The following is a 10639-nucleotide window of genomic DNA, read 5'->3' as shown; positions in this document are numbered from 1 at the left end:
ACTCCATACTCAATCAAACATAGAATGAGGTGAAAAATCATCAACACATCCCCCACAAAAAACCCACAAACATCCTATGGAAATAATAATAACTCCTAACTTCAAACACCAAAATAATCCCCATCAAAAGATCATAATTTCATAGCTCTCCCTCACTCAAAATCTACATGAAAATTTGCCACCCGCATCTACATACCCACGCAGCCCATTGTTTAGAACAAATTATAGTTGTGTGTGTGAACTGGCTCTTCATAGGAGTTCATTTAATGCTTATTAAAGAAAGAAAGTAAATTTGGCCTGCTGCAGAGCTGCCGTTCCAGCCTGCACGTGTTCCACGGCATTTGTGACCTGTGTTTCAATGTTGTCCAGCATCTCACCTTGTGCCTCCACCAACACAGCCATATCCAAGAAAATCTGATGTAAATCGACGAGAAGCTTTTTCTCAATGTCTTTTACAGCATCATGCCGCTCCTGGATTTCTGCCAATGTATCTAGTATCTACCCACGTCCTTGCTCCTGGATAGCCTTATGAAAAATCTGCTCACTGTCCCCTGTTTCTATCAAGCGGTCTATGGTCTCTTCATCAAGCTTCTTCCCAGTGACTGTAAAAGCACGCCTTTCAACCACCTCTCTATACTCATCCTGGATCTTCTGCCTTAATGTCTGAAATTCAGCCATTAGCTCCTTCAGCTTTTTCTTCAATGTTGCTGTCATTGACATACGAATGCAGTCAATGCTTGTACCCTCTCCAGAACCGGGTTTTTTTTCTGTTTGCCAGATTCGCACTATCAAGTGCCTCCAGTTTTTTCCTTGATGTTCTTTGCCATAATGCTTACTTCATCTACATCAGCCTCCGTGCGCTCCTTTAAGGCTTTCATAGCCGCTGCTCTTGTAACAGACTTTGACTCCTCATGAGCTCCCTGTAGCTTCTGCAGATTCTTCCTGATCTGTGCCATCAAGCTTTTGATCTCAGCAACCTCTTCAAAAAATTGAGCCATTGCCGGATTTTTGGAAGGATCAGAGGCGCTTTTCGGACTTGCCTCAAGGTCTACAGAATGATTATCTCCCCTCCCATTTCCCATGCGTGTGAGTTAAGCTGCTTCTTGCAAGTTCCATGGCTAGCCCCTCCCAGCGAATGCACCAAATGAAATAGCCTTCCAAGCACACAAAAAGACAGTAAATCTCGGACTCAAGCATGCAAAATATATGCACTGGGCTCAGTCCATTGCCATAAAAACTGCAAGAAACACTCAAATACACTCAAGAATGGCACACACACTCTCTCTCTCTCTCTCTCTCTCTCTAGGAAGCTACAGCCATGCACACATAAAAAGAAAATAGACCTAGGTTATGGCACACAAAAGATAAGCATGGAGATCATCCTCGCCATCTTCTTCTTCACTCTCTTCCTCCATGGATATGGCGTTGAAGCACAAGAGAGATGGAGGAAACAAGAAAGCAAGAGTTTGTGCCAACTGAGAGAGATTGAAAAGAACCGTGAGATTGCTAGATAAAGGTAGAGAGAGGTTGTAACCAACTTCCAACTTCCCAAACCTCCCAAATCACACGACTCCTTTCTCTTTCTTTCTTTATTGAATTTGAAAAGTTTGTTACATAAGCTTTTTGAAACCTTAGGCTTAGCTTTCATTTTTTGTGCATACATAGACCATGGCTTTTAACCTTACAAAATAGCTAGAGAGAGTTTCCATGCTTTGGCTTTACAAGTGCGGACCCGCTAAATTGCCAAGCATTTACAAAGTTGGACATGCGTACAAATCATACGGCAACAAGTGTATGTCTAGGCTTGGATACAAAATAAACATGGGATAACATCATTCTTATTTCAGAAAAGCTGCATCTTCTTAGCCTATTTGATGTCAAAATTGGAGGCTATCAATCCATATCCAATGTTTCAAAAAAGAGAGGGCTTTCCATATCTCCTACAAGACTTACCAACTCATCTAAGAAAGTGAAGAAAACAAGCAAACCCTCTCCAACAAAGCCTACTGGCCCCTCTAGTCTTTCTCTTAGTGCACTATATACCCAATCAAAGTTAAGTGTATCTGAAGCATGTGGAACACTTACAAAGTCAACAAAGGCAGGTCATATGGCATCAAAGAAATTTAAGTCATCACGCAAGGCTTCTGGTCTTTTTGAGATAGTAGTGGTGTCTCCTACAGAGAGAATGTTGGATTTTCTTATTGAAAGTGGAAGTGAGGCCTCTTTCTTCTTAGTTGCTAAGAAGAAAGTGGAATTGAGGCCACTTTCTTCTTAGTTGCTAAGAATATTTTCAATCCAGAAGTTGATGTCTCAATTATTATTAATCATGCCATGCCATTTATCAAGCAGGACTTTGATGAATTTGAGAAAACTATAGGGCCTTCTATCTTGATTGATAACAAGGAGTATGTCCATGTCGCTATGGGGACCTCCTCTATCAGAAGACAAACATTTACAAAGAGGTGTAGTATGTACAAACTTCAAAGGTTTTTATTAGAAAATGCAGAATGCTCCTCTCATCCAAAAGGTTGCAGGAGAATGGTCAAAGCTGCTGCCTTTATAGCTTTCTCCATTGTCAAATATCCTCTTAAAGGTGAAGAGGAGGATCTTGAGGAGATTGAAGGCTCTTCAAACTTCTCCTTTCTCATAGATTTAGAGGCAAATGATATAGAGGAGGAACTTGGACCTGAGGAGGAGGAGAGGCTTGCTAAGGATAATGAAATCACATAATTAAAGGCACATACAATTGCTCAGTCACCCACAAGGAAAGTGGAGATCCATTGCATAAATATATTGTTCCTTCATTGCCAAGTTTTCCTATCAAGGATAAGGAGTATTTACTCCTTTCTGATATTCAAAAGTTATTTAACTTGAGGGAGGACTATTGTCTTGCCACCATCAATGCAGAGGGTTGTGAAGCTACTGAAAGGCTCATTGATATTGAGAATGAGCATAATGATGAGCTTGCTGCTTTAGATGTGTCTACTTCAGATGACAAGTTCATTCACTCAACTCATGCTTTATTACTATGTATTAAGAAATCACAATAGTCAGAACCATTGATCTCCCATGATGAATTTAATCAGCTTCAAGCTTCACTTGGTATTACCGATGTTGGAAGGGAACAGAGTGATTATGTCCAACTTAAAGACATCAAAGAAACCTCAATCTCATTCTGGACAAGATGAAAATCAAAAGGTAAGTGAATATGAATTTGAATCCATACATTATATTATTTTAACTTACAATAATTTTACAAGGTTCCTCTTGTTTACAGTTGGAGCAAGCAAATGAAGACAAACTTCTGAGGGAGAGGTAAAGGCTCAAGGCAAGCAGGCTCTAGCAAGAAAGATCCTGCACTTGGACACTATTTGTCCAAAATGGATGAGAATATTTTCCATGTGTTACATAGCCAGTTCTCCGAGGATGAAGACCGGCTTGTGTATTAAAGCTCTCTGCTAACTGTATGGCTTCTCAACTATACAAGCCAATGCTAGCAAAATCATGTTTCTTGAGAAGGCAACCACTACTAGAATTTTTGGTTATGGCCCTGGGTTTTCCACCTCTAGAGTAGGATATTTTTTCACATACTCTGCATATGCTCTAGCTACAAATAAAACCGATTTAAACACATTAGGTGGCTACAATAGAAGGAAATTTCTACGCTCCAGGGGAGCACTGACAAAGGATGATGATGTGAAAACTTTGTAATAGAATTTTTGTACATACTCTGGATTACAATAGATAACTTTTTGTACAAAGTTATGAATACAACAGTGCTCTTTTTTGCAATGTTGTGTCCGAAATGTCATTTTTCTGCATTCTTTGTAGTTGTCTTCTGAAAAACCAGTTGAATAACTCTGCAAGAGCATTGCCTCTTATAGCCCCTCCACCATGTCTTGTGCTCCAAAAGAAAATGTGCATGCCTGGTAATGTGACTTTTGCATCCCTTGGTTATTGTATGTTGCTAGGGGTCCATGCTTTACTCAACAAAATATGGCTCATGTACATGGAGTATGTGCTGCATAACAAAAAATAAATAAATTAGCATATGTCAATTCCATGAGTGTCTCATGAATACAAAGGAGTCTTACCAAATAGTATGTGATATCTTTTTCTCCCCATGCTTCTTTGATTATTTGAATCAGATTTGTAATAGAAATTTTGTACTTATGTGCATATGTAGCCGATGTCTTCTATTGTCTAAGAACATTCAAAAACATGTCAAGATGCTTCCAAACCTCCATTCTAAGATTTGTTGGCACGGTGTACTGGGAACATTTGTCGTGATCTCACACAATTCTTTCCAACAATCCCACGTAACATTCACTTGTTTTTTACCATGGTTTCCTAAAAATCTTTTGGCTTTTACACCTCCCATGGAGACATATGCCAAGACATCTCGTGTTTTCCCTGAAACTGTTGGATCTTTCCTTAAATGAACCTGACCCCCATGAAAGTCCATTTTTGATAACAATGCACAATGCTTCATCAATACATTGATATGCCAACAACGATGTTGGTTTAATAGAATATGCATAATCAGGATGCAATCTCAGAAGCTTGTCAATTATTCATATCTCTGCATTCAATGTGCATATGTGAACATTCTTAAGAGAGATAGCAAGAATGGGATCCCGGCAACGCTCTCTACGAGGGATCATTCCAACTCGTGTAGTGAAAATTGTGGTTTACCTACCAATTACTATGTTTGTGGAGCTTTTTAGCTTATTCCAGGTGAAGATAGCAAGAACCATGCTTGTCTCTACAAAGATTTGGATACATTCCTCTTAGCAAGACTTCTTGATGAGGGATGGCAGAGTAATGTTTTTGACGATATCCATTGTAACATTTCACTGGAGACAATAGTTGCAAAGTACATGATTGCAACTCAGACTTTTATTTTATCCTTCTGGTATAGCAAGTCCCGTTACATCAATGGAGATTTGGTGCCAATGGATGAGGAAGCCGCAAGTGCAATGGACAACAAAGTCATAGACATTGAAGTGATTGTGATAAAGCTTCAACACTAGTGACAATTGTTTCTATATGGGAGAAATGCAATCTACAACAGCTAAGGAAGGATATTGTCAAAGAATCCTTGCAAGACATGCCGGCACACTTTACTTTTATTCACAATGGAAGAAAGGTCCTCCTTAGAAGGGAATGACATACAATGTAAAGAATTGGGTAACACAGTCAAGATCATTCCTGCTTGACTCTACCCATTTCAATGTACTCTTCTCACATAATTAATGAAGTCCATCTTGTTAATGACACTCCTACTTGACATTACCAATTTGAATGTACTCTTTTAACATAATTAATCAGGAGCCTTTTGTTTGACTTTTATTTTCAAAAAACAAGACAATGTATACTATTTTTCAGGACACATTACTTCAATGAGAATAGGACAGTTGAAAACATTACATTATAAAAAAAGGTTTATTATTACATAATCTTGTACAGAGTCTTTTGATTTGTACAATCCACCTAAATATGGAATCAATTGTTCTTCCAAATAAACATCAATGGGTTACCTTCGAAAGGAAGGAGTGATATCCATGTTCCAATGGGATTATACATTACCTTTTCATGGGTATCATCAATTAATAATGTATTTGTGGGATCATAGGGATGTTGGATATCCTCATAGCGCTTCATATGTAATAGTACCCTAGGTTTATTGGGATGAAAAACACCTAGATATGACAAATTAGAGTAAGAATTGAATGCACTTAGTGAATTGGTTTACTTTACATGTATCCCACAAGATTTATTAGCATTCGTTGGCAAAATAAAAGTTAACGAGGGGCATGTCTATATCGTTGTGCAGATGATCTGACCGTGGAGATCTATTGTTGATTTGTTGGAGTTTGATGATCTGCAATCACTAAACTCATAGAAGAAGGTAAGATGCAAGCAAGATCAAGTGTCACCCCAAATTGGATATAGTGCTCTTCCTGCTCTAATTTTGTTTTTTCTCTTTTTTTTAAAAAAGTTTTTAGATAATTTTTGTTGTTTTCCTTTTTTATACTTGGTATAATTTGTGTATGATGCTCCCTTTAATTTAAAATTTAGTGGTTATTAGGGAGTTAATGTGGTTAGGGGTAAAAAAGTAGGGTTTATATGGGCAGTCCCCCTTCCTAAATCACTTCACACCTTGACTTCACTCAGTAATTTGTAGGCCTTTTTTGGCCATCCTTTCCATGTTGACTCTAATCCAAGGACTTAAGTGGTGGTGGTGCACCTTGCTACTGCTAGATTTTTGCTATCCAATTGCAAAAGTAGCAGGGTACTTTCATAAGAACAGATTAGAGAGATTATTTCACCAGCATTTCTTGTGTGAGATCGTTCTTGGAAAGATGATGGAGATGGTGGAGTTCCCGATGTGGAGGGGACTGATAGATCTCTTTCAAGCAAGCATGGTGTAATCTTGGAAGTTGAGGCTTCATTATCTCTGGTACATGAAACTTTTGATTGGTTTTTAGGGATCCAAACCTTTTTGGTGGCAGTGACGATGTTGTTTTGAATTTCTTTCCCTTGGGGGCCTTGGGAGCCTTAGAATGTTGTGATGATGAAGTTGAGGCCTTGAGTTTAGTGTGAGTACTTAGGTAGAGGCTCTACACTTTACTGGGTTTAAAACCAGGGTGATTGGTTTTGTTTTGAGAATCCAAATCCAAGTATTACCCTCATAATATCCTTGACCTGCGAAAAGATCAATGAGAAAGAGTTAATATGTCGTACATGGATATTTTTTCACGGTTATTTCTCCTTGTTCTCTTTTGTGGTGTTTGTGTATGTTTGTCTATGTTTTCTCACGGTTATTTCTCCTTGTTCTTTTTTGTGGTGTTTGTCTATGTTTCGCAGGTGGAGAAATTTTTGAAACGTCTTAAAATTTTGATTGGCGATTTTGTACGACTTTCCTACAGTTCTTATCTAGTCCTAGAATATGAATCTTGTGAACTACTAGGTGAGATGGGCGCTAGTGGGTTGGAGGAGGTGGCAATATGTTTTCCTGATGTTGATGCTTCCCCATAGTGACTCTTCTTTAAAGTGGGTTGTGGTAGTGGTTTTGAAAAGATACAGGGGAGAAAACAGCTTGAGCTCTTGCAAGCACACACACACTCACAAAACCCTAAAAGAGAAGACATACGGTGAGAGGCTAAAAATCTTCTTCTTCTTCACACAACACTCAACACACCATATACAAAGATAAGAGTACACACAATATGAAAAGGTACTGAACCAAATACATACTAGGGTTCTCTATAGTGTGAACCCAACTAAATGAGCTCGTGCTATAACTATGCAAGTCTCTAGAATGGCTGTCACATAGCTTGTCATCCCACTGGCCGCATATCACCCATGATCTCACTAACCATGCCAGTGGTGTAAGTGTGGGGCCTATCCCCCAGGTGGGTCATCAGTGTCCACCGTCTCACTAGATGAGCTCGATATCTCAACACTCCCCCTCGAGCTCAACTCCATCTCATGTACACCAAGAAAAGCCCTGAATCTGCAGAGCTTCTCTGTACCCAACGCTTTGGTGAAGATGTCAGCAACCTAATCCTGTGTGCTGACATAAACAAGGTCAACGTCTCTTACCAAAACATTCCCTCTAACAAAATGGTAGTGGACCTCTATATGCTTCGTGCGAGCATGAAAAATTGGGTTCCTGGCCAACTGTATACTGCTAATGTTGTCACAGAAAATGACAACTTGTCTATCCACTGATAGACCCAAATTTGCAAGTAGCTTTCTCAACCAAGCTACCTCACATGCTGCCATAGCAGCACCTCTGTACTCGGCCTCTGTAGTACTTAATAGAGCAACCGTAGGCTGCTTCTTGCTGCTCCAAGTCACAGCAACACTCCCCAAAGAAAAAATGAAGCCACTAGTAGATCTTCTATCTGAGATACTACCAGTCCAATCAGCATCTGTGTACCCATGTACACATATCTCTGTCCTAGTTTCATAAAATAGTCCACAATGCAAAGTAGACCTCACATACCTCAGTATGTGTCTCAATGCATCCAAATGCGGCTTGCAAGGAATCTGCATAAACTGACTCACCAACCCAACAACATAGTTTAAATCTGGCCTGGTAATCGTCATGTAGATCAAGCTTCCTACTATGCACCTGTACATAGTAGGATCCTCCAAAATCTCTCCTGATGAATCTGCACTCAACTTGCCATTCTGATCCAATGGCATTGAGATAGGCTTACAGCCTGTCATACCATACTTGGACAACATGTCCAAGCCATACTGTCTCTGCAGTAATCCAATACCATGTGGTGACCTAATCACCTCAATGCCCAAGAAATATCTGAGCTCCCCCAGATCCTTCATCTCAAACTTCTGCAGTAATCCAAGCCATACTGTCTCTGCAGTAATCCAATACCATGTGGTGACCTAATCACCTCAATGCCCAAGAAATATCTGAGCTCCCCCAAGAAATATCTGAGCTCTCCCAGATCCTTCAAAACTTCTGTCTAAGCAAGATCTTTACATCAAAGATCTTTGCATCATGGTCCCTCGTAATGATCAGGTCATCTACATAGATGACAACAAGCACAACCCCTCTATCACTGTGTCTCACATACAGCGAGAAATCTGCATTGGCTATATGAAAGCCAATAGTGACAAGATATTCAAAAATCTTATCAGACCATGCTCTTGGTGCTTGTTTTAAGCCATACAAGGCCTTCTTCAACCTGCAAAAACATGCTCGCGGTGACTCACATCCTCATAACCAGGTGGCTGCAATATATACACCTCTTCCTGCAAATCCCCATGCAAGAATGCATTCTTTACATCCATCTGATGTAAAGACCATTGCTTTAACGCAGCCACTGCTATCACAACTCTCACTGTTGCCATCTTGGCGACTGGGCTGAAAGTTTCCTCATAATCAATGCCATATGTCCGCGCCCAATCTAGCCTTGTACGTGCTTATGCTTCCATCACTGTTATGTTTTACTTTGTACACCCACTTGCATCCAATGGTTTTCTTGCCTTCAGGCAATTGCACTAAATCCCAAGTCTCATTTCCATATAGTGCATCCATAGCTTTCTCCAAACACACATTTCCAACAGCCTCATCAATGCATGTGGGCTCTACAACCTGTACAACTTTTGCCATGTATGCATAGTGATGTGCCACATAACCATCATAGGTAAACCTCTGCACAGGATTCTTCACTCTCCCAGATCTTCGCAGCTTTGCATTCATGGCTTCCATAGCCTTCTTTACACCAGGTGTTCTCATAGTAGCTGGTATCCCAAGACCCTCATCAAGGCTCATCTCTGAGCCAGTGCTCCATCAACATGAGAATGCCCTGCAGAAATGTCAGGCATACTAAGGGGCACAACCACTTTCTCTTTGCCTTTATGTGATGTACTAATCACATTTGCAGGACTGGTTTTATGATGTAGCCTGCCACTCCATGGTCTATCAACTGGACCACTAGATGAGGACTCTCTTGGTCCACTCAAAGACTGTGATTGCTGACTTGCATTCTGTGCGACCGCATTTCCATTCACATTAGCCCCAGCAGCTTCTTTTTCAGCAGCATACTAGCTGCTCATCTCATAAAAAACAACATCCTTGCTTACCCTCAACTCATGTGTAGCAGGGTTATAACACTTGTATCCCTTTTGCTCAAGGGAATACCCAATAAACACACATTTTTTAGCTTTTGGATCCAGCTTAGTTCTCAGATCATCTGGCACATGCACATATGCAATGCATCCAAAGACTTTAAGATGAGACAAATCAAGTTTTCTGCCAGTAAACCTCTCCTCTCAAGTTACATCATGTATGGCTGCAGTTGGAGTCCTATTCATGATGTAAACTATTGTAGAAACAGCCTCAGCCCAATAGCTATGCGGCATATTCTTCTCTCCCATCAATGCTCGCGCAATCTTAGCCATGTGCCTGTTTTTCCGCTCAACAACTCCATTTTGCTGCGGAGTGTATCTGCATGTAAACTGTCTCCAAATACCATTCTTCTTCAAAAATTCAGAGAACTCATTGGAGAAGTACTCTCCCCCTCCATCTGTCCTTAGGCACTTTATATATTTCCCTGTTTGCTTTTCAACCATAACTCTGAAATTCTGAAAATGAGTGAACACCTCACTCTTCTCCTTCATGAAGTATACCCAGACTTTCCTTGTGTGGTCATCAATAAATGTCACATAATACCTACAGCCTCCCATAGACATGGTCTTCATAGGACCCCATACATCTGAATGCACAACATCTAGTGCATTTTTGCTCACATTTCTGTTACGTAGAAATACATGCTTTGTTTGCTTTCCAAATTGGCATGCTTCAAATATTTTCTGCATACCTTCAACTTTAAACTTTGGCAGCCCTGTCACAATTTCTTTAGTCTCTGCACATTCACATGTCCAATTCTTTTATGCCAAATGTCTGTGTCTGCAACAATTCCTGAACCATTTCCAAACATTGCAGCACTCACTTCAGGCATGTTTACATTCAATGTAAACATTCTGCCCACTCTGTTGTTGCAACCAACCTGCACTTGTCTTTAAAGTCTTCAACAGAACAACCATCACGGTTAAACCAAACCTGCAAACCCTAGTCAATCATCTGGCCAACTGAAACTAG

General features: G+C 40.1%; 1 pseudogene; it reads right to left on the bottom strand.

The window, feature by feature from the left end:
• Window positions 1-203: 203 nt before the first annotated feature.
• Window positions 204-1093, bottom strand: LOC147606075 (syntaxin-132 pseudogene; annotated as a pseudogene).
• Window positions 1094-10639: the final 9546 nt, after the last annotated feature.

The sequence above is a fragment of the Cibotium barometz genome, chromosome 58 (assembly GCF_041138505.1).
Source record: "Cibotium barometz isolate CiBa-2024 chromosome 58, ASM4113850v1, whole genome shotgun sequence".
NCBI classification, from domain to species: domain Eukaryota; kingdom Viridiplantae; phylum Streptophyta; class Polypodiopsida; order Cyatheales; family Cibotiaceae; genus Cibotium; species Cibotium barometz.
Note: the sequence above shows the minus strand (reverse complement) of the source record. Positions and strands in the feature narration are given on the sequence as shown.